Source organism: Artemia franciscana, chromosome 18 (assembly GCF_032884065.1).
Source record: "Artemia franciscana chromosome 18, ASM3288406v1, whole genome shotgun sequence".
NCBI lineage: Eukaryota > Metazoa > Arthropoda > Branchiopoda > Anostraca > Artemiidae > Artemia > Artemia franciscana.
In genome coordinates, this window is record NC_088880.1 from 28892472 (window position 1) to 28900640 (window position 8169).

General features: G+C 34.9%; 1 protein-coding gene and 1 long non-coding RNA gene across 2 annotated transcripts in view; both read left to right on the forward strand.

Annotated features, from left to right (window-relative positions):
• LOC136038840 (RAB6-interacting golgin-like) overlaps positions 1 to 8169 on the forward strand; it is a 132973-nt gene that overhangs the window by 107342 nt on the left and 17462 nt on the right. The window lies entirely within an intron of this gene.
• Positions 5436 to 8169, forward strand: part of LOC136038453 (uncharacterized) — a 3624-nt gene continuing 890 nt past the window's right edge. Inside the window, exons 1-2 of the long non-coding RNA XR_010620208.1 lie at positions 5436 to 5587; positions 6655 to 6799. This is a non-coding gene — a long non-coding RNA (uncharacterized LOC136038453). The remainder of the gene's footprint in view (positions 5588 to 6654; positions 6800 to 8169) is intronic.

Here is an 8169-nt window from a genome sequence, read left to right on the forward strand (position 1 = left end):
TACATAAATTGAGTTAGAAGCAATGGATAAAAACCAGGACGCGGAAAAAGACAAAAAAAAATGTTTATTAAAATCATATAACTAACAACCCAATCAAACAGTTCGTGGTAACGAACTGTAGTAAAGAGCGTTACGGCTCAATAGTAAACGAAACTCTAAAAAACGGAATTTTGATGCTAAAAGATACATCAAAAGAATTGGATTTTCATGCTGATTTTAAATATATAAGTTTCATCAAATTTAGTCTTTGTCATCAAAAGTTTGGGCCTGAGAAAATTTGCCTTATTTTGGAAAATAGGGGGAAACACACCCTAAATGTTATAGAATCTTAACGAAACTCATACCATCGTATTCAGCGTATCAGAGAACCCTATAGCGAAAATTTCAAGCTCCTATCTACAAAAATGTGGAATTTCATATTTTTTACCAGAAGACAGATCACGGGTGCGTGTTTATTTGTTGTTTTTTTTTTTTTTTTTTTTTTTTTTTTTTTTTTTTTTTTTTTTTTTCAGGGGTCACCGTATCGAAAAAGTGGTCCTAGAATGTTGCAAGAGGGCTCATTCTAACGGCATTGAAAAGTTCTAGTGCCCTTTTTAAGTGACCAAAAAAATTTGAGGGCACCTAGGCCCCCTCCCACGCTCATTTTTTTCAAAAGTCAACGGATCAAAATTTTGAGATAGCCATTTTGTTCCGCATAGTCAAAAACAATAATAACTGTGTCTTTGGGGATGACTTATTCCCCACAGTCCTTTTTGGTTTGGGGGAGCATGAAGGGAGGGGACTATGAGGGAGGATCTTTCCTTGGAGGAATTTGTCATGGGGGAAGAGAAGATTTTCTAGCATTGCTATAAAAAAAGAAAGAAAAACTTAACATGAAAAAGTTTTTCAATTGAAAGTCAGGAGTAGCATTAAAACTTAAAATGAACAGAGATTATTACGCATATGAGGGGTTCTTCTCCTCCTAAATACCTCGCTATCTATGCTAAAGTATTTTAGTAATTTCAACTATTTATTCTACGGCCTTTCTGATTCAGGAGTCATTCTTAAAGAATTGGGACAAAACTTAAGATTTAGTGTAAAGAGCGAGGTATTGACAAGGGGACAAACCCCCTCATATACATAATAAAAATATAAGAATATAGAAGTTTGTTACGTAAGTTAGTTCTTAAGTTACGTATTTTTTTACTAATAAAAACGTTAGTTAAAAATTAAAAGTTCTAGTTGCCTTTTTAAGTAGCCGAAAAATTGGAGGGCAACCAGGTCTCCTTCCCCACCAGTTATTTCTCAAAATCGTCTGATCAAAACTAAGAGAAAACCATTTAGCCAAAAAAAAAAACTAATATGCAATTTTCATTTCGACAATTTCATGTGCGGAGAGCCAAAATCAAACATGCATTAATTCAAAAACGTTCAGAAATTAAATAAAAAACTAGTTTTTATAACAGAAAATAAGGAATGACATTAAAACTTAAAACGAACAGAAATTACTCCGCGTATGAAAGGGGCTGTTCCCTACTCAACGTCCCGCTCTTTCAAACAGTTCGTGGTAATGAACTGTAGTAAGGAGTGACCCGGCTCAATAGTAAAAGAAACTCTAAAGAACGGAATTTTGATGCTAAAAGATACATCAAAAGAATTGGATTTTTATGCTGATTTTAAATATATAAGTTTCATCAAAGTTAGTCTTACTTATCAAAAGTTAAGAGCCTGAGAAAATTCGCCTTATTTTGGAAAATAGGGGGGAAACACCCCCTATTTGTCATAGAATCTTAACTAAAATCACACCATCGCATTCATCGTATCAGAGAACCCTACTGTAGAATTATCAAGCTCCTATCTACAAAAATGTGGAATTTCGTATTTTTTGCCAGAAGACCGATCACGGGTGCGTGTTTTTTTATTTGTTTTTTTTCCTCTCTTTTCCCCTGGGGTGATTGTATCGATCCAGTGGTCCTAGAATGTCGCAAGAGGGCTCATTCTAACGGAAATTAAAAGTTCTATTGCCCTTTTTAGGAGACCAAAAAATTGAAGGCACCTGGACTCCCTCCCACGCTCATTTTTTCCCAAAGTCAACGGGTCAAGATTATGAGATAGCCATTTTGTCAAAATTATGAGATAGCCGCTCTTTACGCTAAAGTTCTTCACTGTTTTAAAAAGTAGATCTGAGAAAAGAGTAAAACCTTAGCGTAAAGAGCGGCGCGTTGAGGACGATACAGTCCCTTTCATATACGGAGTAATTTCTGTTCGTGTCGCTCCTTGCTTTCAGTTAAAAAAAAAAAAAAAAAAACTTTTTTTTATTTAATAAAGAAGAAAGCATGTACGATGTATCAATAAAAACCTTACATCTCATGGAGATGCAAAACTTTAATGCAGAGGATCTAAAAATTTTCAGGCCAGCTCCTCCCCCCCCCACTTTGGTCAGCCTCAGAGGTGAGCCCCCTCATTAAAGTAATTTTAATTGCCATTTTTGAATGCTTTTTAAGCAATGCCAGGCACATATCTTTTACAATTACCCAAAATCTTGTTAATGAGTTGCCTTGTTCATAGCTTTCAAAAAGTCACTACGTTGAAAATCAATGAGCTGTTCTTTTTCTGCCAAATTCAACGATTTCCTTCAGCAATTAAGATTGCCTGTCTGGGAGATTGCCCACTTTGATCAAAATTTTCGCTTTGATTTGTCTTTTTTGCTTATATTTGAGTCAGGAGGGGGGCGCTGTAATTAGTTTTTCCCTGAGCACCACCAACCCTAGGAACGGCTCTGTGTATTAATATACTGGGTTGTATGCACTATACAGGACGCGACAATTATTACGGAAATTTCACAAATCTTTTCTGTCCTACCAACACAATGTTGATTTCTAAAATTTGACCTCTGCTGAATATAGAATTCCTAAGGCGGTTATATATAGAAAGGGTTGCCGTATGAACTCCGGAAAGGGCTCTTTAGATTGGAAATCAGATGTTCTAGTACCTTTTTAGTTCAAAGTGATCGAGGTCAGCCCCCCTTTCCCCTACGTCGTATTTTCCACAATTGCATCCAATAGGTGTGTTGAAGCAGTCGTTGTCGCAGAATTTCATCCCAATTCCTTAGGCAATATTCAAAGAATCATTAAAATGGTTATTCCACGTTTTATAAACGAAGCATGGCAGATTGACAAAGATTCTGTTTTTGGCCATTCGTCTGGAGCCAAAGGGAAAAGAGTAAGGAAAGTACTAAAAAGTTTTTTAGTACTTTTAAAAAAGCTTCTTATTGTTCTAATTAGACGACCCTTGTGTTTCAGGAGTCGTTCTTAAAGAATTGGGACAAAAATTCAAACTTTAGCAGAAAGAGTGAGGTGTTAAGGAGGAGGCAACCCCCTTCATATATGTAACAATTTCTATTCGTTCTAAGTTTTACTGGTGCTCCTTAGCCTACTTTCAGTTGAAAAAACTTTTGTTTTTTATTTAATTTCTGATCTTTTTTTAAATAATCTCAGGGAATTTGGCCCCGCCTCCACGGAGAAATGCCTCCCCCACGGAAATATCCTCTAGACTTTCCCGGTATTCAATCGTGGTGGAAATTTACCCATGACAAATATCCTTAACAACATCACGCGTAAAATTGAGGCGGAAAAGAGAAAGCAAGACATACAAAAAGAATTTTGTATCTGAATCCTCGAAAATTCCCCCTGTGTATAATTCCCCCTGACAATTTCACCCCTTGGAAACTTCCCTACCCATGGGAGATTCCTCTGTGGTAAACCCCCTAGCGGAATATTCGTCCCCTCACCCTAAAGTATATGCGTGCTTCCCAATAAGAAATAATATACATAAACAATGGGCGAATTTCATTAACTTAAAGATCTTTCCCCTAGGGCTCTGTGGGGGGGGGTCACGTTATATCCAAAGGCATAGGTATTGGGCCTTTCAACTATTATGAACAAGATAGTTATCTCAAAATTTTGATCAAACGATTTTGATGAAAAAGGGGTGGAGGAGGGGACCTAGTTACCCACCAATCTTTTTGGTCACTTAAAAAGGGCATTAGAGCTTTTAATTTCCGTGTGAATGAGCCTTCTCACGATATTCTAGGACCATTGGGTCGATACGATCATCCCTGAAAAAAAAGAACAACTAATAAACACACATCCGTGATCTCTCTTCTGACAAAAATACAAAATTCCACATTTTTGCAGATAGAAGCTTGAAACCTCTACAGGAAGATTTTCTAATACGCTGAATCTGATTGTGTGATTTTCCTTAAGATTCTATGACTTTTAGGGGGTGTTTCCCCTAGGTTTGAAAATCAGGCAAATTTTCTCAGGTTCGTAACCATTAATGAGTAAGACGTAACTTAATGAAACTTATATATTCGAAATCAGCATTATAAGCCGGTTCTTTTGATATACCTATTGGTATATATTTTTTTTTTTTTTAGAGTTTCGGCTACTATTGAGCCGGGTCGCTCCTTACTTACAGCTCGCCACAACGAACTGTTTGATCTTCCATGGCGATTCTCAGCTTCAGTCAGAGTCTCGGCCATTACCTTCCGTCATTACCTTCCATTACTAGTTGATACCATTATTAAGTAAACCTTCCCTCCAACCTTCTGCTCGAATTCCCTCCTCCCCTCCATTCCCCTTTATAATTATTTTAATCTGATCCTCTTTTTTAAACAGTTCAAAAATTTGATTTGAATTTTCTAGATTTTTTTTTGTTAAAATCAATTAAACAAAAATTTTCTGCTCGAAGTAAAGAGTGAGGTTGAAACTAAAACAAGCAACCGTTTTAAAGCTAATTAATAAATAATAGTTTTTTTTCGAAATTGTTGGGGGGAGTTGTTGGGGGGATTTGTTACAGATGTTTTTTTTTGCAGTGTAGACATTTTTGGAAGTTAGAACATTAATTGGTAAAAGTTCTGAGTAATAGAAACAATTTTGGTAAATTAACTTATCTTGGGGTAAGGGATTCCCTTTTTTGATCTTACACTTCCTGGAAACAGCTCATCATCCCCATTATTGAATAACTTCCTTCAAATTCTCTATTCGTTTTAAATTATCTTAATTTTTCTGCTAGATTCCCTCTTAAATACCCTCTTCCTCTTAAATTCCCAAGCCAATTCTTATCCTATTCAAATCCTGTTGTTCGATTCCAAATTGATTCTAATTCTAATGCAGCTTCCTTTTTTTTGTCACCATAAAAATTTATTTAAAATTTCCCTGGGTTATTGTTTTTCAGAAATAGTATATGCAAAGCAGGTATTTACGGGAATTTATAAAAATTCAAAAACTTATTTGGTAAAAAGGTCTAAAGAATGGGAAACGATTATTATAAAATATATAGCTTGCCCCCCCCCCCCACGCCGCTGGGTATCCGTATCTCAAATCTATTGATTCCGTTTAAAAAGTAATGCTTTTACTTGAAGTGCTGAATATTATTGCATTTGAATTTTGAATGCCTTTTTACTTATTTTAGTGCCCTCATCAAGTTAGTTGTCCACGGGTTGAAGCAGATGACGGAACGCCGTGTAACTTTCCAGTCAAGTACCAGTCTTTGCTCCATAACGAATATTTAACAGAGACATTATCTTATGTTGTACTTCGGAAAGGTTTGTTGTTTTATTTTATTTATTTTTTTTTTCATTCTATAATCTGTTTGTAAGATAAAACAGGATATTCTTTCGAGCTCCATTCTATGAGGTCCATTACAAAAAAGGAAAAAAAAAGTCCATGTCCTTTAAGGACATTTGGAATTTTCCATGGGGAGGGATGTTTTCAAGGGGTAAACTTGTCGGAGGAAATTATACACTGGGGAAATTTCCGAGAATCCCGATACAAAATTCTTTTTATATATCTTGCTTTCTCTCTTCCACCTCAATTTTACGCGTGAAGTTGTTAAGGGTGTTTGTCAAAGGTAAATTTTCACTGCGATTGAATACCGGGAAAGTTTAGAGGATATATCCGTGGGGAGGTTGTTTCTTTGTGGAGTCGGGGCCAAATTTTCTGAGATTATTTAAAAAAGATCAGAAATTAAATAAATGAAACAACAGTTTTTTCAACTGAAAGTAAGGAACAACATTAAAACTGCGATTTCACCTTGGACCCACCTTGGGTAAAAATGGCGATTTTCTCAGATTTTCCTGTTGGTTGTTTCAATATTGTGAAGGTATTAGGATTGTGTCACATTTTCTTCAGTGTTGCCACGTTGAGGCACCAAAATAAATAAGCAAAACTAATTAGTTAAATTAGAGCTATTGTTTTCTGTTTCTTTTTTTTTAATGTGGCTCGTTTTGCACCTGGGACCCATCTTGGGTAAAAATGGCGATTTTCTAAGATTCTCCTGTGGGTTGTTTCAATATTGTGGGGTTGTTAGGACTGTGTCTCGTTTTCTTCAGTGTTGCCACGTTTTGTCGCCAAAATAAATAAGCAAAACTAATCAGTTAAATTAAAGCTATTATTTTTTGTTTCTTTTTTTTTTAATGTGGTGCCAGCTATTACAAAACCTGCATATGGATTTCATTTTCATTAAATATACTAGTAGTGCTCTACATTAAATAGTAGTAGTAGTACACACCTGGATTTGGCTTGCAAACAGGGGTTATACACTTGTATATAGGGGTAAAAAGTGTATGTAATGTTTTTGTTTCAGTTTTTTAACATACTTTTAAATCATTAGGGGTGCCTCAGAATTCGGAAGACTTGTCTTGGCCTCGAATAGTGAGGGACCTTCAGCATAAACGAGGCCACAGCCATTGCCAAGTTTGTACAGGAGAAGGGACACTCCAAAAATGGACCTTTACAAAAGGGAAACATGGTGAAAGGTATTTCCTTTTGAATCTTAATGATGCTTAAGATGTTCAGTTAATATTAATGAAAAATGGACCCTACTATGGTGTTGAATATATTTTAATATCTGAAAGCGACGGCCCTTCTTAAGACTTATAGCCTATATATTATAAAGAAGAGCTGCAAAATATAATTATTATTAATTAAGAGGTTACCAAGGCTAATAGCCCAAATTATACTAGATGTAACAAAATACAAGTATTATCAACGAAGAGGCTACTTAGGCTAATAGTACAAATTGTATAAGGGGCAGCAAAATATAAGGATTAACAATCAAGAGGCTACTAAAGCTGAAAGCTTAAATTTTATAATGTGCTGCAAAATATAAGTATGATCAATCAATAGGCTATTAAAGTTTAAAGATTAAACATAAGGGGCAGCAAAATATATGTGTTACCAATCGAGAAGCTATTAGCTTTATCAGTAATCATTATCAATGGTATAATCAATCAGGAAGGTACTAAGGCTAATAGCCCAGATTTAAGGGGTAGCAAAATATAAGTATTATTAATCAAGAGGCTACTAAGGCTTATAGCCTATTATGTAAGGGGCGGAAAAATATGAGTATTATTAATCAAGAGGCTACTAAGGCTAATATGCCAAATTATGCAAGTTGCAGCAAAATATAAGTATTATCAATCAAGAGGCTGCTTAGGCTAATAGCACAAATTCTTGACGGAGTCTTGACGGAGGTCTTTGCTATAATGCCTGCTTTATTTTACGTTTTATTTGATTGGTTGAATGTCACCCTCTTTTTGTCTTAATTATTTTTCGTTTTCATTATTTCGAATGATCAGGAATGTAAGTTAAATCTTTTTTTATTAAATCATCTAAAACAGGGTGTATTTTCATAAACCCTATTTATGATAATTTAATAATAAAAAAAGATTCTTTAAATTGTTGGTCTTTTTTAGTCACTTCTCTAGTTAAGCTCAGTTTACTTTAAAAGGATTTTTGTACATACTTTTTCTTGTCCTTTTTGAGCGCTGAAGACAGCTTATTTGAAGTCTTTGTCGAAATATTCACTGTGTTTTTTTTATTTGCAGAAAATCACTGTCGTTAATTTTATTAATTATTTTATTTTCTTCGTTTTTTTTTTCATTTATTATCGAGCATCATATATAGCCAGTGTCTCAGAAAGTATTTAGGTGCACCCCCCCCCCCCCACCCCTATCCGGAAAACCTAAATCTAAGTCTATAGCGTCATCCACAACCCTATATAAACATAACAGCAACAATAACTCCTTATTGATATAATGATCCAAATTACAAATTAATATCCTGCAACGTATTTAAATTAAAATTTAAAAGAAAGAAGATGAAATTCCAATTTATACCCAGTAGT